This window comes from Phodopus roborovskii, unplaced genomic scaffold, assembly GCF_943737965.1.
Source record: "Phodopus roborovskii unplaced genomic scaffold, PHOROB, whole genome shotgun sequence".
Taxonomy (NCBI): Eukaryota; Metazoa; Chordata; class Mammalia; order Rodentia; family Cricetidae; genus Phodopus; species Phodopus roborovskii.
In genome coordinates this window covers 9,374,607-9,399,984 of record NW_026126418.1, presented here as the reverse complement: position 1 = coordinate 9,399,984, position 25,378 = coordinate 9,374,607, and the positions used below count along the sequence as shown (strand labels likewise).

The window sequence follows — 25,378 nt, the reverse complement described above, 5'->3', positions numbered from 1 at the left end:
ACACAGGATAGTCACATAAGGGAAAGCCTTAGAACAAAAGCAAGCAAAGTAACCCTGGAGGAGTAGAGGCCAGGAAATAGTCAATTTGAGGACATAAATCAATAAAGTATAAACTACCAAAAATACACCAAAAAAATCAATGTAAAAAAGAACTGGTTATTACAGAAAAACAACATAATAGACAAACATTTATCCAAACTCCCCAAAACGAAAAGAGACAACAAGCAAATCAACAAAATCATAACTGAGAAGGGGTACACACCAACACACACTGAGGAAATCCAGTTACCAAAAGCCTCCTGACCACAAAATAAGGGCCAGATGGTTTCAGTTCAGAAATCTACCAGAAATTCAAAGAACAGCTAATACCAATATTCTTCAAATTGCTCCGCACAATAGAATCAGAAGGTTCATTACCAAACTCTTTTTATGGGGTTACAATGACCTTGGTACACAATCCACACAAATACACAACTAAGAAAGAGAACTACAGATCAATATTCCTCATGGACATTGATGCAAAAATACTCAATAAAATACTGGCAAAACAAATCTAAGAAAACATCAGAGAAATCATCCACCATGACCAAATAGGCTTCATCCAAGGAATGCAAGGATAGTTCAACATCGAAAATGGTGCTGGCACAACTGGATGATGGTATATAAAAGACTGCACAAAACTTAAGTCCGAGTGGATCAAAGGCCTCAACATCAATCCAGCCACATTGATACTATCAGAAGAGAAAGTAGGAGGTACACTTGAGCAAATTGATACAAGAGATGACTTCCTGTTCATAACACCAGAATCCCAGACACTGAGATCGACAATTAATAATCGTACCTGCTCAAATGGAGAAGCTTCTGTGAGGCAAAGGACACAGTCAACTAGACAAATAGCAGCCCACAGACTTGGAAAAGATCTTCACCAAATGCACATTTGACAGAGGGCTGATCTCTATAAAGTATACAAAGAACTCAAGTAACTATTCACTAAAACACCAAATATCCCTATTAAAAAGTAGGGTACAGAACTGAATAGAGAATTCTCAATAGAGGAATCCTAAATGGCTGAAAGACACTTAAGAAAGTGCTCAATATCCTTAGCCCAGGGAAATGCCAATCAAAACAACTCTGAGATATAATCTTATTCCTGTGAGAATGGCCAAAATTAGAAACATGAATGACAGCTTATGCTGGAGAGGATGTAGAGAAAGGGGAAGAATACTCCTCCAGTGCTGGTAAAAGTGCAAACTTGTATAGCATTTTAGAGATCAGTATGGTTCCTCAGGAAAATGGGAATCAGTCTACCATAGGACTTGGCCATTCTACTCTTAGACTTATCCCCAAATGATCCACATCAATGCACAAAGACATCTGCTCAATTATGTACATAACAGCACTATTTGTAATATCAAGAACCTGAAAGCAACCTAGATGCCCCTCAAATGAAGGATGGATAAATAAGATGTACATTTACAGAATAGAATACTACTCAGTGGGAAAAATGCAATTTTGAAATTTACAGGCAAATAGATTGAACTTGAAAAAACCATTGTGAGTGAGGTAATCCACTCACAAATGAGGAACATGGTATGTATTCACTCATAGATGGATTTTAGACAAAGAACAAATGATTGCTAGCATATAATTCACACCACCAGAGAAACTAGGATACAAGGAGGAACCTAAGAGATCCATGCAAGGTCCCTCACAGATGGGGAAAGGAACAAGATCTCCTGAGCATATTGGGAATGTAGGGGGGCAGTGAATGGAGAGGGTGTTAGGAGAAAGAGAAGAGGAGGAGAGGAGGAAATGGGGGACCAGGAAGATTGAGTCAAGGGAGGAATAGAAAAGAGAAAGAGAGAGAGAGAGATACTACAATAGAGGGAGCCATTATAGGTTTGAAGAGAAAACTGAGTCTAGAGAAATGTCCAGGGACCTACAAGGATGAATCCACTTAATAATCTGAGCGATAGTGGAAAGGCTACCTTAAATGCACTTTCCTGATAGTAAGATTGATATATGCCATCATAGAGACCTTATCTAGTAGCTGATGGAAACAGAAGCAGACCCCCACAGTTAAACACTGAGCCCAACTCCTGGAATCCAGTTGCAGAGAGAGAGAGTGAAGAGTCATAAGAAAAAGGGGTCAAGACCAGGCTACAGAAACCCACAAAGACTGCTGACATGAATTAGGGGGAGCTCATGCCCCCCCCAGACTGATAGCTGGGAAACTAGCATTGAACGGAGTCAGACCCAGTGAACGTGGGCCTTGGTTAGAAGCCCAAGGCAGTCTAAGGGGCCTCTAACAGTGCAATCAGAATCTATTCTTGGTGGGTGAAAGGACTTTGGGAGCAAATTCCCCATTAACGGATACTGCCTTACCCTAGAGGTAGGAGTGGTAGGGAGCTAGACCCTACTTCAAAAGACTTGACAGATTTACATGATTTTTCCTGGAAGGCTTCACCCTCCTTGTGGAGTGCGGGGTGGATGGGAATGGGAGGGGGTTTAGGGAGCAATAGAGGGAGGGATGGAGCGGGTACTGGGATCTATGTGTAAAATAAGAAAAATATATAAAATATAAAAATATTGTGGAACATTCCTTTACACTTAAGAAGCTGCTTAACTTTGATTTGTTGAATGGAAATTAACCAATCTGGAATATGTTAGGTGGGACTTCTTGCTAGAGAGGACTGAGAGCAGAAATAAGCCAGAGTCAGTAGCCAGATGTAAAAGAAACAGGATGAACAGTACAGATTAAAGATAAGCAAGCCATATATAAGAGCATGTATTTAAAAGTATGGTTAATTTAAGTTGTAAGAACTAATTAAGAACAAGCCTAAGTTAAGGTCAAGCTTTCCTAATTAATAAATTGTCTCCCTGCCATTATTTGTTTGATGGCATTCATTTTACTGAATTACTCCAGTACTTATTGTTAATAATATCACTTGATTAAGCATGCCTATAACTAAAAATTTTACTGGTAATATTTATGGAAGAGGGATTATTGCTAAGCATAGAAAATCTTTAAATAGTATTTGGAACTACTATTGGTGAAATTATCTTTGTTTAAAATTCACAGCCAAATACAATGTGAGTCTATTCATCATAATTTTTTCTTTTTATATACCTAAATATCGTACAACTTTCTAAAACATATTCTCTTTATCTGTTTTACAAGCCAAGTGTTTAATTTTCATTAACTATATAAACAATCAATGTTTTACAGAAATAAAAGCCCTTACAATCAAAATATTTCCAGACTGATAGATTATAACTGGAATATTTAAAAAGATAGCTGTAGTACAGGAAAAATATAAATCTGAGCATAAGGAAACTAGCACTCTCTCTAAATAATTCTTATTTTTTACTTATTTCATCTATCACTATTTAAGCAAATGATAATGTTCCTTGTGATTGAAAATAATCACTTTATTGATACTTCATAATTTTGAAGATATCTCCACAGAATTAATATAGATATTTCGTTTCTGATCTACACAGCACCACCTGAAGTGCTTAGTTTTGAGCTTTCACCTCTGGTGGCTGCTTAGTCCATGTGTGCATAGTTTTCCTATTAGATTCTTCCTTCCTCAGTGAGACAATTCCCTCTCAAAGCATAACAAGCTGGCATAATTGCATCTTACACTACCAGAGTTGCACATATAAAGTTGCACATCTTTCAAGGTAACCACATTTCTTTGAAGATGTTCCAAAGACACTAAGTAGAAGTGAAAAAAGCATTATGCTCACATGTGAATCATATAACTTCATTATATTCCATGTGTCAAAACAGAGAAAAGCCGTGCAATGATTAGAGAATAGCAAATTATATATCACTTCTCAAGGGCACAGATGAGAAAAATCTGGACTGTTGTACATCTTAAACAGCAACAGGTTTTCTGTTCAGCTCCTAAGCACTGTATAGATTAGAGAATATCTGGAAAGTTGTAGCAACACAATGATTCATGCCTTCTGATTTGATTTCATATGTTGAGGCTATTCGTCACAATGGGTCCAAGGCTCAAAATAAAAATTATTAGCCAACTCTATGGCAATATACTGCTATGGTTACCTGTAAAGCAGTATGATCTATATTATATTCTAGCTGAATTTTTTCCTACTTAAATATTTCAGAGTATATATTTTACGTGTAATGTAAGTATAGCCACATTTACCATGAAGCCATTATAAAATACCAATTTTACTTATTACTTATGTTAAGGTATTTCCAAAGTTGTTATTTGATAATTAACTTGGGTAAAAACAGTACCATGGCTGAAAGTTCCTCATAAAATAAATAGAGCTACATTGATAAATATCACATACAAAACATTATTAGGTTACTCAATGTATACTTTCAGAGCAAATGCAAAAAAAAAATTAGAATTGACATTTTTTTTCTTTTTTAAACATACATTTTAAAATCAACTATGAGATAAATACTGCATTAGATTATTGGCCAATAATTAATGTCTTTGTTAATGTTCAAATTTAGTGCACAGTAAATTAATATTCAAATTTCAGTATGGTAAAGAAAAGACAGTGTGTACAATAAACAAAGTGGTTAAAATCTCAAGGTGGCCTTTGTGTAAGCAGACAATACTGAATTTGAGAAGGTATAGACAAACAAGGCAATATTTAAATTAATGACTACATCACAAAGAAGGGCACAGACAACCTATCTTACCTGATCTGGGATATGATATATTAGAGAGATAAATGGTATTGACAATGAGCAGAGGATTCTGAAAAAGACAAACAAGGTTAGGTTATAGCAAGAAACTTACCTTAATTTTTAATCAGGACAAGTGTACAACATTGTTCATGTTTGTTAAAGATTATGTTACTTGACATTAAGGATAACTTTGAAAAGAGTAAGAATGGCAACGAAGAGACATGTTAATATGAGAGAAGAATGCAGATGATGAGGATTCACAACCTCAGTACAGTGACAAGATGAGGCTCTGTTAGAAAAGCAGGCACCCTGAGAGTTGCAGTGCGGTTAGCAAAATCTCTGGAGCATCACCATTAGATTCACGTTACAGATCCAAGAGTCATAACAATGAAAAATGACTACAGACAAGGTCAGAAGCCTGTAGGAATAAAATTATCTCAAGACAAACTGACTGTTGGGAAACAATCCATGCATACAGAAGGAGTCTAGGAGATGTGACACACATCATATATTTAATAATTTACAACTATTTCATGAAATGACATGTAATAGCAGAAACAAATATGTAGAATTAGAAAATTTGAATAAATTATATTTAATGAGACAGTAAAAATAATGGAAGAATAAATTGTTGGAGAAATTATTGAGTTCAAGTGTGTTTTTAAATCCCCTGTGTCTACCAAATGTATTAGGTGATATATAAATTAAGGTGGTATAAATATAATCAGTGATAAACCTTATTGGGTAAAATAGTTTTAGATAATCAGGAAGCTAGTATCCAACCTACTTTTATAAAATATTTAAGATTTGATTTTTTTTTGTATTTTGTTCCTTAGTTTTAGTATATATAAAGTAATCAAAACATATTTAATAGTGAAAGTTGTTTTTGTAATACTATCAATGTTGCAGTAAAATTTAAAATAAATATAAAGTTAAGTTTATTAACATTTGTTTTTAGTAATTATAATTTAATGTGAATTAAAACAATATACAGCATAGTAAATAAATACAAAATAAATATTTACTTCTTACTCATCAAGTGTTACATAGAATTTTAAATTAAACATATTGTGTTAATTGCAAAATATTTCCTAAGTCTACATAAAAATATTGTTTATGTCCCTAGGAGGTCCTCATTACACACTCAGATCTCATTATGAGTAGGACAAGATATTTTGGTTTAGTCCTTTTTTACTGCCTCTTCTTTTTTGAAATTTCCATAATAAAAGTAACACATAAGGGTTTAAAGTTGAAATTTTCATTAGAAAATTAATCATATCTACTAGGTTATAATATATTTTGATGTGTTATTAAAGTCATGATTTACAGAATAATGAATAAAATTGGAAGTAATTCAGGAATTTGGGGATAAAAGTAAATAATGAAATGGACAAGTGTAAAGCCTTATATGTTCAAATGTTTACTTATAAATTCTTTAATGGAGAGTGAGGACAGGGAATTGTGTTGAAAGAGCTGAATATGTGCACACAAGGACTCAATGTGCGTTTGTATATTTGTGTATATTTGTATGTTTGTATATTTGTGTTCATACACACACACACACACACACACACACACACACACACACACACATATATATATATATGAAATGTTTCCTTATTTTTTTTTTTTGAGAGGATTTTCTACTGTATCTGTAGCCTGGTAATTTGGTAACACTGGCTTACAAAAAAATCCTCCACCTATGTTCATTATTCAGCCTTAAGATTACAGGTATAGGTAAGTTACCACTCCTGACTTTTAGCATAAGCATTAGAGATCTGAACTCAGTTCCTCCTAATATTAAAACAAAGACTTGCTAATTAGGCTATCTTTCCAGCCCTTAGATAGAATTTAATGATGCTAAATGGCCAAAAGTACTCTTAAGTTGTGGAAAATATGTCATTATGAGGGAAATAAAGAAGATAGGTCATTGATGGTTTATGATAATTAAATTATATTTAATAAATAAATTAAAACCTTTGTATTTGTCTGATAAACTACATAGACATTTATAGCTTCAGAAATAATTTTTTGTTTGTTTGGTTTTCCAAGATAGGGTTTCTGTATGAAACAGTCATAGATCTCTTTGTACTAACTATAAGCCTGGAATCCACAGAGATCCACTTGCTTCTGCATCCTGAGTAATAGAATTAAAGACATGAACGACTAACACCAGACCAGAATGATTTACTAAAATACACAGAAAAACATGAATCAGGATGACAAAAATTTTCATTGTATCCAGAATATTATTCATAAACATTAAGGTTCAAAAAAGACAGGGCATCGATGGTGAAGAAGCAAACATTGTATGCTTGCAAACATTAAGGAAGGACATCTGTTTGAAGAAGTTAGAAGGCTAGTTTTCTGAACTATAACTATTCAATAGGAAATACAAGTGACTTATGAATTAATGAGAAATATATAACCACCTATGGTGAAACAACCAATATGTCACATCATTTAGGGCAGTACCAAGGCCTTTCCGCACATACCTATGCTCAGCCAGCTATTTCTCTGTAAGGAATGAGGTCCAGAAGGCCAATTCGTGCATTAGAGATAAATACTGGTTCCAATGCCAGTGGCCTCATAGTCTGTTGAAGCCCCCAACTGACACCTATATTCACGGGTCCTTGTTTGGTATTATGCAGGTTCCCCAGCTGTCAATCAGGAGTAAGTGAGCTCTCACTTAATCAGTGCAGCTGTTCCTGTGGGTTTCCCCAGCATGGTCTTGACCACTTTGTGTATATTATCACTCCCCCTTCTCTAAAATTGGACACCAGTGATTAGTTACAGATCTCCGCATCTGCTTCTATCAGATATTGGGTGAAGGCTCTTTGATGGCAATGAAGTTAATTACCAATCTGATTATAGACGAAGGACAGTTAAGATACCCTCTCCATTACTGCTTAATTTCAATACACATTATTAGATAAATGAAAATTTATAATGTACATAAACTGTGCATTTTCAGATTTATGAACTCACAATTGACAGTTTTTGAAACATTTATTTCAACATGACACATATTGTATAGTTCCTATAAAGAAGTGATAAAAGTAATTTTTGAAATACTAAATTTTACATTTATGCTAATAATACTGAGTTGAATATCATTGCTTTTAAAGATAAATACTATAAAATAAATATTGTAAAAGATATTATTTATTCTAAGATTCAGAAAAGAAAATCCAGTTCCACAATTTCGAGCCAAATTAGAGGCAAATTTTCATTAAATACTGGCCAGGAAGACGAAGTCTGGATAAGACCATCCAAGGGTTCCCAGGAAATGACCACTAATCATGCTTTTCAGAGTCTAAAACCGACAAAGTGACCCAGCCACCATATTACTTATCAGGTCTAATCAGAGGCCAGCATATATCTTTAAGTATTTCTTGCCTATTTACCTCCCAACTAAATCTAAACAAATATAATTGTTGTAGTTGGGTCAATCTTGTTCCAAGTAAGGAAAACATAAATAGCCCCCAGAATATATCATTGCTTCTCACAGTGCCCCCTTAAATAGTATTGTGGTTAAAATCCTTGATTCTGTAATGGGTACTTGTTGATATTGTGGTATAATAATCATCATTTTAATGGTACCCAGACAGGAATTATCTAGTTAAGTCTTTAATGGTACAAAAACCAACAGTTATTAGCAGAAACAGAAGGGCTATAAGCCCTACAATGGTTGACATCAGAGTTACTGCCTAGTACAATCCTGGAATTGGAAAATGGGGACCAGTAATAAATTTCATCTCAAGCACCCTTATTGGCAATGTTAATTGTCAGATAATCCTACTGTCTTGCTTGATGAATTCTCTTGGTCTGATATCATCACCAGTGCCTGAATCTCTGTTGTGGTGTGGCAGGACATGAGATGATGGGCCTATTCCTGGCATAGCAGTAGTAGCCAAAATGATGATATCAGCTGAAAAGATGGCTGCAGCAGGGGCAACACCTTCATAGCTGAGAGAGAGATGTTCTTCTGTGTTCTGGGTCGTCATCCTTTTGCGAGGTCTCAGACGGGGCCGACCTCCTTGTGCCACTACATCTTCTCATCGTAGATCACATCCGATGTGAAGATGTGGAAGAAGAGCAGGTAGAAAACACCCAGACCACCATGCCGGCCTTAATGAAGTCCTTGTACTTCTCGGAGGGCATCATGCAATCTCCTGGACTCAATCATCCAGCATCCCTAGTACTCTGGGAGATGCATAGATCATTCAGAAAATGTTCTACCCAGGTCTACAATTCCTAACCTTGTCCCTGACAGATATTTGCACCCTAATCATAATCGATGATGGCATTGTCTGTCATTTAAATAATTTAAAGAATTAAATAAGTCAGTAATAGCTAACTGTCACAATAAAGAGGTGATGTAGCATTTAACTGGAAGGATGTCATCATCATCAATTGAAACAATGAATCATAAAATGTGATGATATTGCACATTAACGACACAAGAGGGAGCTTCACAGGTCTCTTCAGGGAATGGAGGATTTTTGGTTTACCTAACTATACATATGTTTACATTATCTTGGGTATTAACACGAATCGTCAATTTAAATACTTGAATCATGTAATGAGATGACCTGTGGCACCAAATTCCAGGTGACATGGATGATATAATCATTGTGATGGCTCAGCAGTTAAAGGCTAGGCTCACAACCAAAAACACAAGGCTTGGTTTTTACATAAGAAATGAACTAACAGCAGGTGGGATCCAGCCTTGTATGAAGGATCTGGTTGCCTACTGGAGCTAAGCTACCAATGCTGTCATTGCCATCAGACATCAGAAAAGGATAAAATATAATGAAGGTATAATCCAAATGACCTATACTTCAAGAAAAATCATAAAGATAAGTCTGTTACACTAATGCTCATCCCAGGATCCTATGCCTTCATGGATTCATTTTGGGACAGATATATAAGGGTAGCATCAATTTTCAGCTGCCAGGATTAGAAGAGGAGAGAGAGGTTTTCCTGTCTAGGGTTATGTCTTAGTTGTAGGTGAGGCATTGGAGCAGGCCAGCCAAGTGGTTAGTTAGTATTACTACACTCCAGATGGAGTCATTTCTGTGCTTCATCACCTTCTTGAAAACATTGGGGTCACTGCTTAGAGCTGGGGATCCCTGTTAGTCATGGTAAGCTTTTTTTCATCAAACATTTTAGATGCCTATTCAGCAGATCTCTGACAATTTTGAAGACCATCATCTATTAAGTATATCTTAGCCAAATAAACTTTGCTTGTGTTTAATTACTCGTGTTAGGTTTAAATGTGAAAACATATATAGTAGGTCAAACAAGATTTACTTCTGTACAAATTGCATTTATACTTAGCATGACTACAAATATATTTCCAAATATATTAAGGCTCTGTCATCTCCAACAGTTTACAGTAAAAATAACAATTTCTGAAATGAAGCAATTTTAGTATCAAGATAAAATTTGTAAAACATGAGTAAATATAGTTCACAGAGAAACTGGAAACTTTACTTTCCTGGTCATTATTTAGAGAAACATTTTAGAATATCAAATTTTCTTATTGACTTAGTTTATCGAAATGACTAAAACTTAATCAGTTTATTAAGGATAAGGAGATTAGCCATTCATTCTAAAATCAGTCTCTTAGCCTGAGTAGACCTTAGCAAAAGAGAGACCCTTTTATAGAATTAGGTCATTGTCTTGCTCCATCACAAAATACGAGCTTCCCAGTCTCTAGTATTTAGCATTTGGTGCTCATAGCTGTGGCCTCCTATAGTTTTAGCCTTTTATTTATTTATCAATAATAAAGACTACCTTATAAATTTAAAATGTCTCAGAGACTTATGATTCTAAATATTTTTAAATGTTGTTCCTTAAAAATATCCAATTATTTTTAATTTAAAAGTTATGTAAAACTTTATATTTTATCTTAAAGCTAAAAATCTCTCAACTTGTGCACCTGCCATATCAATAAAAGAAAATAAAGTGCCATTTTATTTCAAGAGTACAAATGCAGGGCATAACCATAATCTTCATAAAGTAAAACCAAGTTCCAACAGTGCAAACAATTCTGTCCTTAGTGTCTGGAATACTTGTGGGGCTTGGGTCACCTCTCTGGCGCCACCCTAAGCAGCACATATAGCCTGCCTTCTAGATTCCAACCAGCTCCACAACGTCTTTTATGTCTTTAAAACCAATATCACCTGGGAGACTTTTATGTTAGAAAGTCTTGCTGTCAGCATAAGTATGTCTTTATATATGAATGTTTGGTACTACTTTAATACCATATTAAACATGCATTGTTTTTAAATCCAATACTTTATAACCTTATTTTCAGGGCAAAAATCACTGTATAAAAATCTATCATAATCTAAAGTATCTTGGTGAGATTACAGCATGTAGTTATCTTTAAGTGAGATGGTAGTTAAGTTATATGACATGCATCTCTTCCAACCCTAATGATAATTGCTGCTAGTCTCATGGATGCCTACAGATGGCAGCAGGCCACATGTTGCTTATATCCCCAAATGAAACATTTCATATGATTCCTTTAAGATTACATATTTATCCGTTTTAAACTATCAATCCTGTGCTATGAGTTTAAGTCTTTGTGTTACAGCATCACATTTTAAAATTTTGATTTATTTATTTATTTTACTTCCTGACTTAATTTTTTCTTGCCTCCTCTCCTCCATATCAGAAAACACAGGACTATCCAGGCAAAACAGATTAGACAAAATTTTCCCAACCTTCTTTAGTGTTGTAATCAAAAGGGAGAGACACCCTGGAAGCTGCTTTAGCAATGCCTTATAGGGAATGGTGCTGAAGCTGAAGCTCCAAACTCACAACAGTGACAGAGATATGTGTTCTCAGCAGGGTAGCCCCAGCAGCATCTGTCCTCCGGCTTCAACATGGGTCCAGGGGCTTTTCTCCTTATCTTCCCATCAAACCCAAAGCATGGTTATGGGCATTGCATTCTGTCTGCTCCATGCATAGACTTGCCACATACTTCCTTCAATCCTCATTTACAGAGTGACCTTTGGAGTAGCACTCCAGCTTATTCATCTTGTCTTTTGTCCATTCAGTGGTCAAGAGTCAGCAAGACAGAAGCAAGACAAGGACAGAGCCAAAATGACAACATAAAACACAAGAGTATGGCATCAACAATCAGAATCATTCAGAGAAGTTCTCCAGTCTAAGATAAATTCTCTTAATAAATAAGAGGCGCTCTTTTCTCCTCAATAGCCTCTCCACACAACCAGATGCCAGGAACTCAGGCCACTCTTAGTTTTCCTTCTTAGCTCCCTGAATGACTGCCATCCCACCTGGGGCCTGTCTGAGCTCTTGGATTGGCCTACACTGTCCTGGGTAGCCTTTACAGTTCCTGAGCTTTTCTGTACACTCTAGGTGTTGGAACTCTGCTGATAAGCATCAAGGTGCTGGACCTCTGCTAGTTCTTTTCAGTCCCCAGTTACCAATACACCCCTGGGGTACCAAAGCAAGTGAAAAGAGTGGTGGCTCTGACTGAGTTCCCAATTAACCAAAAACAACCAGTGGGCTATGGGAATTTTCTCTTTGTCCTAGACCAAGGATTGGTAGTCTTCATCAGGACCCTTATGTCCCCATATAGGGATCAATCAATCTGCCATACATAGAATTCAGAAATCTCCATAGGAGATAAAAATACAATTATGCTTGCTACTTTTCTTCAAGTATAGCCTTTTATCTTGGGAGTCAGCAGGGTGGAAAGTGTGGTCCCCGAATGCATAGCCCAGTTTCACCAGAATTTGAGTGGAGTGATTTTTCTTCTTGTTGGAGGACCTCCAAATCTTGATCCTGAGTTTGTTGAGGAAAGAAAAAAGTTCAATAATTTTTAGCCAAATTTGAAGCAATCTTTAATTAAATACTTGCCAGAAGGATGGACTATAGCCAGTTCCACTCCTGCATTCCTAGGAAATGTCCACAATTCATGTTTTCAGAAGCGTACTGTAGTGAGGTAGTCCTTCTGTAGCACTGACCACGCCCATTGGGGGGTGGAGCGATGGGCGGAGGTGACCTGAGGAAGGAGGTCGGAGGGGGCCAGGAAGGCGCTCTCTTTCTGGCGTGACTCGGACAGGAGAGGATCGGGTTGAATTTCCTGGTGTTCATCTGTCTAGGTTGTAAGTTATTTCTCCCTGAATAAACATCTATTCGGCCTATTTGTTTATCCTGACCCTTATTTACCACAATAGATAGAATTCAAAGCATAGAGACAAAGATTCGAAACATTGAAAATGATAGAATTCAAAGCATAGAGACAAGGATTCAAAACATTGAAAATGATGGAATTCAAAGCATAGAGACAAAGATTCGAAACATTGAAAATGATAGAATTCAAAGCATAGAGACAAGGATTCAAAACATTGAAAATGATGGAATTCAAAGCATAGAGACAAAGATTCGAAACATTGAAAATGATAGAATTCAAAGCATAGAAAATATAGAAAGAAAGATTCAGAATATTGAAGATGGCGTTGGCGAGCTGAAAGGTATAATTTGTTTAATGTCAGATACTTCAATAACCAGAACAGAAACAATGCAATGCATTAACAAACTAGCAGAAACAGCCCACTCCTGGTCGGAGGAAGCTACTAATAAGTTTAAAAAACTGGAACATCAGATAGAAAGACTAGATGACAGAATCTCTTCCATGTCTGAGGATAATGGCAAGCTAGCAGATAGAACATTGTTTCTGGAAGGCAGTTTACACGCCATTCAGATAATATCTAAGGATGATAAGATTAAAAACATGGAATCATTTGTAGTTGGAGAAAGTAAGAAACTGACTGATACAATGAAGTCTCTAGAAAGTTATTTGATTCAAGAAGTTCAGACACTCAAAGAAACAATGGTGAATAGATTTCAGGCTTTAGAAGACCTTCAGTCTGATACATCAGAAGAAGAACTACAGGTAATAGGGCATGAAAAAGATTTAAAATTTTCCACACCATTTAGGGTCAGGGGAGCTTTCCCTGTATCTATTCATGAAAAGCCAGCAACGAAGAAACATCCAAAAGGTGTCGTTGCATATCAGTGGGAACCAATACGTATGAAAGATTTAAAAGGTATAAAGGAAGCAGTAGTCTCTTATGGCATGCATTCACCTTATGTGAAGCAATTAGTAGAATCATGGGCATGGAATAACAAGGTAACCCCTAAGGATTGGGATCAATTAATATCAGCTGTCCTTGAAAGCGCCTCTCAAATAGAATGGAGGGCTTTATGGAGAGAGGAAGCAAAAGCTCTTGAACTTCAGGGCTTAAAGAAAGGGTATAAAGCTCCCCAAGATAAAATTCTTGGTGAGGGTCTTTATGCTGACCCAGAAACCCAAGCTGCCTATGATGAACACATCTTGTCTCTATGCAGTACAGCAGCTTTGAATGCTTGGGATAAGGTTCATGAATTAGGAGAGAGGATAGAACCTTATACCAAGATAAAGCAAGGACCTAGAGAACGTTTTAGTATCTTTTTAGAAAGATTATCTAGGGCAGTACAATTAGAGATAGCAGACATAGATGCTAGGCGAATACTCATAGAATCTTTAGCTTATACGAATGCGAATCCTCAATGCAAACAGGTGCTTTGGCCTTTAAAAATGCGATCAGCACCCTTGGATGAATGGGTCCTATATACAGGCAACATTGAGTATAATGACAATAAGACTGAAGCATGGATAGGAGAAGCCATATCTAAAGGAAAGAGAAGATATCAAGATAACAGAGTTCCTTACTATGGTGACTTAGAAGCTTGGGTAGGAGAAGCCATCCCCAAAGGTTTGAAAAGATATCATAATGTCAGATGTTATAACTGTGGTAAGATAGGACATCTAAAAAGAAATTGTAGGCAAAGCTTCCCTAGAAGTAACACCCCCAGGAATGAATCAAACAGAAGGCCTCAGCCTTCTGGGTTATGTAGAAGGTGTGGCAAAGGCAGACACTGGACAAATGAGTGTAGATCGACCAGAGACAAGCAAGGAAACCCTTTACCATCGGGAAACTCCTTGGGGGGCCTCTCGAAGGCCCCCACATCACAGGTGGTTCGAACATTCCCAGTCACAGTGGAAGACAATCTCCCACAGGACAATTAGAAAATTCTGTGCCTATTATAAAAACTCATACTGCTCTGGATGACGAACTAGTGACGGAAGTTGAATCAAACATGACAGAAGGAAATGAAAAACGTATATTTTGGCAAACTGCTATAAATAGTCATAGGCCTAGATTGATAGTTAAGATGAATAATAGACTGTTTGAGGGTCTGGTGGACACTGGAGCTGATGTAACTATCATATCTAATAAATCTTGGCCTCAAAGATGGCCCCTGCATGAGGTAAATGTTCAATTCTTAGGGATTGGAACCCTGGCTCAGGTAAAACAAAGCACGAGATGGATTGACTGTATAGGACCAGAAGGACAGAGAGGGAGGTTGAGACCATATGTGGCTGATGTAGTGATAAATTTATGGGGTCGTGATCTATTACAGCAATGGAATACACAGATTAACATTCCTCCTGTATTAGATAGGAACCATAGACGACCTCATGATTGTGGAAAGAATACTGTTAAGTACTATACAAGACAGAGACCAAATATCCAGGCAGTACAAAAACAAAATACAAATGCTGAACAAACAGAGGAACCAAAAGCCCTACCTTTAAAATGGCTAACAGAGGAACCTGTCTGGGTAGGACAATGGCCTATGACCTCTGAGAAGTTAGAAGCTTTAGAAAGCCTGGTTCAGGAACAGCTAAATGCTGGACATATTGAGGAATCAACCAGCCCTTGGAATTCTCCTGTATTTGTGATCAAAAAGAAATCTGGTAAATGGAGAATGCTTACAGACCTGAGAGCCATCAATAAAGTTATCCAGCCAATGGGCTCTCTACAGCCTGGAATGCCCTTGCCTTCTTTGATATCCAAAGAATGGCCTATTATAGTTATTGATTTAAAGGATTGCTTCTTCACTATACCTTTACAAGAACAAGACAAAGAGAAATTTGCCTTCACGGTACCTAATTATAACAATTCTCAACCGGTGAAGAGATATCAATGGAAGGTTTTGCCACAGGGAATGCTAAATAGCCCCACCCTGTGCCAATATTTCGTACAAAAGCCGTTAGAAATAATTCGTAAACAGTTTCCACAATCCATAATCTATCATTACATGGATGATATATTGTTAGCTGACTCTAAAGGAGAAATATTAGAAAAAATGTTTGAGAAAGTAAAGGAAGTTTTACCTCGCTGGGGATTACAAATTGCACCTGAAAAAATACAAAAAGGAGAGTCTATCAACTACTTAGGATATAAAATAGGTCTACAGAAAATTAGACCACAAAAAGTACAGATCAGAAGAGATCGCTACCAGACTCTTAATGATCTTCAAAAATTACTAGGAGAGATTTCTCAACTGCAAACCATAATTGGAGTAGAAGGGCATGATTTGAAAAACTTGAAAATGGCCCTAAAAGGAGATAAGGACTTGAATAGTCCACGAATACTATCAGCTGAAGCTGAGAAGGAATTAGAATGGGTAGAAAAGAGGATACTAGAAGCACATGTGGACCGTGTGGATCCAAACCTAGACTGTATTCTGGTTATATTACCATCTAGAGAATATCCTTCAGGGATTTTGATGCAGAGAGAAGATATCATATTAGAATGGATATTCCTACCACATAAACAGAATAAAAAACTGAAAATATATATAGAAAAGATCTCTGACTTGATTATAAAAGGTAAATTAAGACTTCGTCAGCTAATAGGAAGGGACCCAGCAGAAATTATAGTACCTTTAACTAATGAGGAAATTTCTTCCTTATGGAAAGATAACGAATATTGGCAGAGAGCTTGCAGTAACTTTTTGGGAACAATTAGCAACAACTATCCCAAAACTGAGAGAATCAAATTCATAAAGAAAACGATTTGGATTCTTCCACGCATTGTAAGAAAAACACCTATTTCTGGAGTTCATACATTCTACACTGATGCAAATAAATCAGGTAAGGCAGGATATAAATCAGGAAATATTAGTAAAGTGGTTCAAAGCCCTTACAATTCTGTACAAAAGGCAGAATTGTATGCCATTCTCATGGTACTTATGGATTTTAAAGAACCCCTCAATATAGTTACTGACTCTCAATACGCAGAGAGAGTCGTTTTACACATTGAGACTGCAGAATTTATTCCTGACAATACAGAATTAACTTCATTGTTTATACAGTTACAAGATACTATCAGAAAGAGGACTCATCCTATATATATAACACACATCAGATCCCATACGGGTCTGCCAGGTCCTCTAGCACAAGGCAATGATGAAATTGATCGTTTATTGATAGGAAGTGTGCTAGAAGCCTCAGAGTTTCATAAGAAACACCACGTGAACAGCAAAGGTTTAAAAAAGGATTTTTCTATCACTTGGGAACAAGCCAAGGAAATAGTAAGGAAATGTCCTACTTGCTCATTCTATAACCAAACTCCTTTACCACCAGGCAGTAACCCTAAAGGTATAAATAGGAATGAAATATGGCAAATGGATGTGTTTCATTTTGCAGAATTTGGAAAATTAAAATATGTACATCACACTATAGATACATTTTCAGGGTTTCAGTGGGCTACTGCTCTGAGCTCTGAAAAGGCTGATTCTGTTATAACGCACCTTTTAGAGGTAATGGCCATTATGGGCATACCTGCACAAATAAAAACTGACAATGCTCCAGCATATGTCTCCAGCAAATTGAAACAGTTTTTTGAGTATTACAAGATAAAGCACATAACTGGTATACCACACAATCCTACAGGACAAGCAGTGGTTGAGAGATCCAATCGTACTTTAAAAGAAATGCTCCATAAACAGGCAGGAGGAACCAAAACACCCAAACACAGATTACATAATGCTTTATTAACATTAAACTTTCTTAATGCTGATGAAAAAGGAAAAACAGCTGCAGAAAGACACTGGACAATAGAAAAAACTTCTGAACTAAATCAGCCAGTGTATTTCAAGGATGTACTGACCTCAGAATGGAAAGCAGGATATGTGTTACGTTGGGGTAGGGGTTTTGCATTTGTATCTACAGGAGAAGAAAAACTATGGATACCATCTAAGTTAATCAAGATCCGAGTTGAACAAGAGAAGCATCTTAATGAAGAGAAATGACAAGTCATCCAACAAACTAGGTCCTATGAGGTGTGCGGAGGCCTCTCAAAGGTAGGGGAAGTGTTCTGTTCTTGTTTTTACAGGAAAACAGAGAAAACCTATCATCAAACAGCCAAAAGACACTGAACATGTAGGTGCCTACAGAAGAGAAGACGGCTTTTCAGAAACAATCACTTAAGGAAGCAGAATCTGATATATGGTAAAAAAAAAAAAAAAAAAAAATTTAATTGTAGTAAACTATTTCTATATAGAAATCTATTTCTCTCTATTATCTAGTATTCCTGAAGTCCCAAATTTTGTAAACCAATGCTGGCTTTGGAGTTGGATTTGGCTTTCCTTCTCTAAATTCAAGCATGTTGTTAAGATTAAATTCATGGTTTCTGCCTTAAATCAAGAAGCCAATTGGTGTAAGGCAGAAGAAACAAAATCTGGGGACTCATATCTTATGCAATTTTCTCTCTGAAATCCTAATTTTCTCACATACTTTTAATGCTTATTGTTGTCTTTCCCTAATGCATACCTTAAAACTTGAAAATTTTACTTTAATATTGATGTGTAACTTTTCCACAAGGAATAATAACGATTCCTAACAGCAGTCTTTGAACTTTCCGGAAAGAAGATGGGGCCCCACATCATCATTTCCACTTGACTCAACCTGATGCATCGGAACTACAAACATCACCCTAAAACCGGTTTGAGACTGTTTTGCTCGAGACAACTCATGACTAGCTAGCTGTAATGGTGCACCTTTTTATTACACCCTGGCCAGTTTCAAATAGAACTACAGTCAAGAATTTTCTGCCACACAGTGACTAACTACATATGTCACAGCCAGTTCTGTTGAGAAATTTGGTTGCTAAAAATTTTCTTCCTACAGGATCCATTGGAGCAATCATCGTCCCATTTCAGCAGGAAGTAATCTTAATATGACTACGCCCCCTTTCCCTACCCTTGGAAATTTGGGATAATAGTCATCGTCTTTGGGTTGGTTTTAGTTATTTGGGATTGGGTGATGCTTACACTCGGGTTTATCTTTTAGACAGGAATAGGGAATGGTGGGTAAAGGTATGGTTTAGATGGGATATAAGTAGATTAGCCTATTTCCTTGAGAATTTGAGTTTGAATGAGATAGTATTTTACAGCTTACATTGTTATGCATTCCTATGTGGTAAGCTATGTAAAATTAAGTTTATATTTTGTTATATTGTGTTAAATGTTTCCACTTATAATATTTATGCACATTATTTTTTACCATATTCTATGTATGTATACTTTTCCTGTGTTCAAGACATTTTGTATATTGATACAATTTGGGATATTTATCTTGCTGCCCTTTATAGTTCTACCTCTTGTCTTGACACTTATACTCTACCTCTATTTTAGGGATTTACATGTAGGTATATGTAAATAGTTATATTGTTTAAGTATTTGTTCCTGCTTTACTCAGGAAAGTTTTAATCAGTCTTTTTAGCTAAGTTCCCGAGTATTATAGATTATCTTCACTCACATTTCCTGTACCTATGAGATTAGTCAGATATAGATGCTTAATCTTCAATCCTTCATAGACATGCAGAACATGGCATTTAAATGTTTTAATATTAGTACTCCTTTGACATGAGACACTGTTGCTCCTGACAGCACCGTGCATTTTCCCGAAAATATGTTGGACACTGTTGTTGCTCCTGCTGGAGTTCAATCTCGCCTCAGCTAATGGCCTGTTGGGCATAGAATTGCCCCCACCTTGACCACTGATTTGGACATGCAGTCCTATGTGCTTGCAGGAGACAAATATAGAAGACTGCTTGACCTTGCCAAGTCAGGGTAAGACAGCCATTCTATTTCCCTGCTGTTGTTGTGGTCTGTCAAGTTCTCTTGGCCTTAGCCAAATCTGGGTGTACCAACGTCGCTGTGAGACCTAGGGTGACTGTTCAGGTGGCTTGCTGTTTCTGTCCTTGCTGCACCGTTTTGGAAGTTGTCCATCCGCATTTCCTGTCTACTCTAGTATTGTTATTTTCCTTCTCAGGTCTTGATGAGGTTGAAGATTAAACTATCACAACTATTATTCTCTCTTCCTAGTTAGATATATTAGGTACTAGACTTACGTTTTCCAGCTTAGGACAACTCTATTGTAAACTCCATTATGCCCTCACCCTAGGACTAGATATGTAGGTCATTTTGTTCTCGATTTTCCTTTTCTTAGAGCACACTTGTTATTCACTGTTTTGTATATAGTTTTGTATTAAGCCTAAATCTTTTCTTTAGACTAAAAGGGGAATTGTAGTGAGGTAGTCCTTCTGTAGCACTGACCACGCCCATTGGGGGGTGGAGCGATGGGCGGAGGTGACCTGAGGAAGGAGGTCGGAGGGGGCCAGGAAGGCGCTCTCTTTCTGGCGTGACTCGGACAGGAGAGGATCGGGTTGAATTTCCTGGTGTTCATCTGTCTAGGTTGTAAGTTATTTCTCCCTGAATAAACATCTATTCGGCCTATTTGTTTATCCTGACCCTTATTTACCACAATAGCGTACAAAGGCAAAGCAATCTGGCCACCATATTTCTAATCAGGTTCACTCAGGGACAAGCATACATCCTGACTTATTTCCTGCCTACTACCTTCTACCTATATCCAATTAAACACAACCATTTAGGTAAGTGAAAAGGTAAACAATACCTTCTAGCATTTAACTTTAGGTATTATAATATATGTGGTCAATTATATCTTCCTTCAAGAAATCATAATGTAAACTTAGAGCCACCGGAGACAACTTTTCACAATCCATGTATTTTGAACTGCATTGCTATCAAAGATCAATTGTCCATTTGTATTTTCTGCAAGTGTAAGTGACATACCTAGAATTTCCTTCAGTAATTCATTTCTTCCTTATTAAGTAATTTGATTTTTCCCTGTTTCTCTCTCCAAAGAGCCATGCCTGTTCATACAATGAAAAATATTCACCTTTCATATGATAATTTGAGATTTGTGCTAAAAATATGCACCACATGTTTGCATGTGAAAACGTATTAAGACAAATTTATGATAAAAATGCCAGCCAAATTCTGATACTTTTCTATCAAAGGATAATTTGTAGTAGTTGCATTTTTTTGGCATAACAAATTTCCCCTTCCAGGAGACCCATGATAGTTCAAACTGTACTGATGTCTAAGTGGAATACAACATCTTTAACAAGAACAGAAATGCTTTCTAACACATCTAACACTTCATTTGTTAGATACAGGATGGAGAAACCCAGGAGTCTAATGCTAAAAACCCTGCTGTGGTTACCCTCCAGTGTAATTCAAAGAAATATTTTAAGAAGCCTCCTGGGTCATTGCTCTGTTTTAAGCTACTTTCCAGGACAACTTTTTTCCTATGGCAGAAGAAAATATTCTTTACTATGAAAAAATCTAGTGTGGGAAGGTATAACCCTTTAAAGGAAATGATCGAACTGTGACAAAAGAATATTAAAAGATTAATCCCTAAAGGCATGCCATTTGCGGTCTTAGAAACAGCTAGGATTTCTTATATCCTAAGCTTCTGCAGGCTGGGCTTGCACTCAAGAAACTTCATAAAAAGCCAAAAATACTTCCCCTGATGCCTTGTGAGGAATACAAGTCCCAGCATGTTTGCACTCAAGGTCGAAGAGTCAGCTGCTCAATACGCCTCTATTAACCTGGCATTAGACAGGTTTAAGTCTATTTTCCCAATACAGAAATAATGAGGCTAGTGACATTCAGTATAGTATATTTTTGCGTGCTGTAGACAACTGAATGGATTTTGATTAATAAGGCCAAATTATTTTCTTCATGAAATGCTAAGAAAAAAAATCTCATAAATTACAATTTTCTGTGAAAATCATAAAATAAATTAGATAGATACATGCTCATTTTTATATATCAATTCATTTTTGTAATCCATGTGAGGAACCTTCGACCCACTAAGCATGCAATTCTTATGAATTTCAGAATTTGAATGTATATATGTATATTAAAACAAAAAATGTATAAAGAGAGAATAAATTTGACAAAACAGGAGCGTTACATGGGAGTGTTTGAAGATAAGAAAGGAGAGACTGATATAATTATGATACAATTCTAAAAAGAGATAAATAATTTAAAGCATACTACAAAGAGGGATTTCTTTTAACATGTAGAAGACAATTTTAAAAATAACACATGAAAATATAATAATGCCACTGACTGATGAGGTCTGCTGACAGTTTCAACACTCATACATATCAAATGACTCTATACAGCTAACTATATCTCTCTCTTCTCACATTCATGTGATTTGATGCTAAAATGATAACATTTGTTCTACTAGTTTTACTAAATGTTCACATTTTTATCACTACAAATATTAACCCCTTACTGCATAAACAAATTACACTTCTTGCCTCTCTGTAATTAAATCTTAGTATCTTTTGATAGCTCTTCCCAGAATTGTTCTTAATTAAAAATATCATATCAAAAGTAACTACAATTAAAGACTTTCTCATCAAGATAATTTTGCTCAAAAAACAAACTATGAGATTAAGATACCCTACTGAAAGAGTTAATTTGCCATGTGTCCTAACAATATTTTTTTAATGTTTAAATCCTTACTCTGTCATTAATATCAGGTGCTAGACCTTTTGTGAAATGGTTTTTTTCAAGAGAACTGTAGTGATATGTTATTTATGATTTAGTAAAGCTTATTTCAGAATTCGGAAAGCAAAGTCAGCCACAAACCATAGAAGCCAGGCACATACATTTAATCTCAGCAGCCAAAACCTAGGAGGTGGTGGCACACACCTTTAATCCTAGGACTCAGGATTAACAGGTAGACAGATATCTGTGAGTACAAGGCCACCCAGATCTACAAAACATTGAATTTGTCTAAAAGAGAATTATAGTGCATACCTTAATAACAACATTAGGGAAGTATATAACACAGAAGAAGCAAAGACTCAGAGAGGCATTCATTTTCCATTCAACTGAGGAAAGGCTACAGCAAGATGCTTGGTGAGAATCCCTGGAGATAGGATCAGGCCATGCTGTCTGAAGTAGAGGTAAGAAGCCAGTGGCAAGCTGTTTACTTTTCTGATATTCAGCTTGAAATTTGGGCCCTAATGATAATCTCTGGGTCTTTTTCTAATTTGTGTTATAAGAACAAAGTTCTCATGATCACAATTGTTGCTCTACAGAAGCATTCAAAAAGAACCATGGGAGTTTACAAGATAAAGGTTGGATAGCATAAAAGAGCCAGCCAAAGGAACCAAGCCTAGCTCTGAAACCAGAGCTACTGAAAAAATAATAATAATAAATGAAAACAAACAATCAAACAACAACAACCAAAAACGTGCTGGCTCTGAAACCCTGAAACCGTAGCCTGTAATAGAAACACTTTATTTCTCAACCCAGAACCTAAGAAATGCATGGTGACTCTGAAACCAGAACCAAAGAAACACACTTTAAATGCTTATAAGAAGTGGTCCATCACCCTGAGACTGATAGCTGGGAATCCAGCATTGACTGACTCAGACCCCTTGAACATGGGTCTTAGTTAGAAGGCCTGGGCAGTCTAAAGGATCTCTGACAGTGGAACCAGGATATATCCCTGGTGCAGGATAGGACTTTGGGAGAACATTTATCATGGAGGGATACTCCCTTAATGTAGAGACAGGAGGGAGGGCCTAGTCCCTATTTCAAATGACTTGACAGATTTTGTTTACCCCTCCTGGAAGGCATCACCCTCCCTGTGGAGTAGAGTGGGGAGTGGGATGGGACGATGGTCAGGGGTGGGGCATGGGAGGGTTGGATAGAGGGAGGGAAGAAAGGAAGGAGAGGGAACTGGGATCAATATGTAAAATAAGAAAAGTAAATGAATAAATAAGAGAAGTGGTCCATCACCAAATATTAATGTACTAGTGTTTGATCAAACCACCTGGTACATGGACAAAATTATTTCTTTTCTTTATAAGTGAATCAGTCAATGCTACCTCCTGATGCCAACTCAAAGGGATGATGATATCAGCTATAGATACCAGATGCTAAAAATGGAGCCAACACTGTAAATATGTTTATAGGGACATAACTAAAGAGTAGAAATATATCATCAATTTTTCAAATAAATAGGTTTAATAAGTAATAAAGGATTTCCATTTCATTATTTAAAATGGGAGGCTTTCCATAAGGGAACTTAAAAAAAATAAAATATTTGTTAATTTATGTTCAATGTTTTTCCCTTTCCAATGTCTAGTTGTATGTTTCTTTGCTTTGGAGTAGGATATTGAATTGCAGAAAGAATGGAAACAGGAAATACAAACCAATCAATCAGTTAAGATCATGGAGTTCAAAAGATTCTTGTTCTTGGCCAGAAATTGGAAAACCCTTTGATGTTGTCTTGACCAGAGTTAAAGGGTGCCAGAAGGGATGTTTTGCTTCTCATTATTTCTATTACCATAAATGAGCAGTCCCACATGGCATATATAAGGGAGATTGTGACTAAAACAAGGAGAAGGAAAATAAAACTTCATGTTGAGCAAACTGAACAGACCAACTCTTCCTCCTCCCTGCTCCTCGCTCCACTTGGTATTGTCAGTTTTATCAAAAGTTCTGAACTCACAGTTTAATATGATACCAATCCTGGGGTCAGTTTCTGCAATGAAGGACTTTGCTATCTTCCTTTGAAGCTCCCACTTATGAACCTATAATAAAAATTCATTTCTAATTTCATCTTCTCTTATCTATGAATTTCATTCTTCCAATTCCTGAAATAATAACTAAATGTTTAGGAGATTTGGGGACTGAACATAAAATTTCTGAGCCAAGCCTAAAAGACAACCTGAGCTTGAAAATGCACATAAGCCAGCAAGTCTACCTGAATAAAAGCCCACCTGAGATGAGATCAGAGTCCTCTTGAATTAAGAGAGAACCCACATTTAGTTTCCAGTGTCAACAAGACAGATCCTAAACAACAATTGAACATGATTGGCAGTTGTGTTAAAACCAATATAATCGTAGTCTCTATTGTGAAATGTGGAAAGATTCCATTTGAAATTAAAGAAAAACTATAGGGTTTTTTTGTAACATATCTTTCACTTAACAACCAGTTAAGGCTTTTGTAATCCCTGTCATGGAAGAGTTGCATGGAAGTCATTTGTGAATAACTGCATTTATGGTGCCTGTGTACATCAATAATCATGGATGGTAGAAAGAAAAATAACAGTTTTTTTTGGTAGAAATAGAAGCAGTTTATTAAGAAAGAGAACACTCAAGTATAGAAGCAGGATAAAGAGCTGGGGAGGGTTCTGTATTCAAAGGCCCTGGGCCAATGATTCATGACCCTTTATGCCACATTCCCCTCTCCAACATTTCTGCATTACATACTTTTCTGGCACAGGAGTCAACCCTTACATGTGAGGCTGCTGCTGAGGGGCTTCCAGTTGTTATGGACATCCTAGAAGTAAAATTGTCTTTTTCTTTTTCTTTTTTTTCTTATTTTCCATGATGACCCTGTTCCCTCTCTCTCTCTCC

At 36.5% G+C, this 25,378-nt stretch overlaps 1 long non-coding RNA gene across 1 annotated transcript in view; it reads left to right on the top strand.

Annotated features, from left to right (window-relative positions):
* The window catches only part of LOC127222204 (uncharacterized), a 485,138-nt gene extending 471,248 nt beyond the window's left edge, over nt 1–13,890 (top strand). The window contains exon 3 of the long non-coding RNA XR_007834530.1: nt 13,854–13,890. This is a non-coding gene — a long non-coding RNA (uncharacterized LOC127222204). The remainder of the gene's footprint in view (nt 1–13,853) is intronic.
* The last annotated feature ends 11,488 nt before the right edge of the window (nt 13,891–25,378 follow it).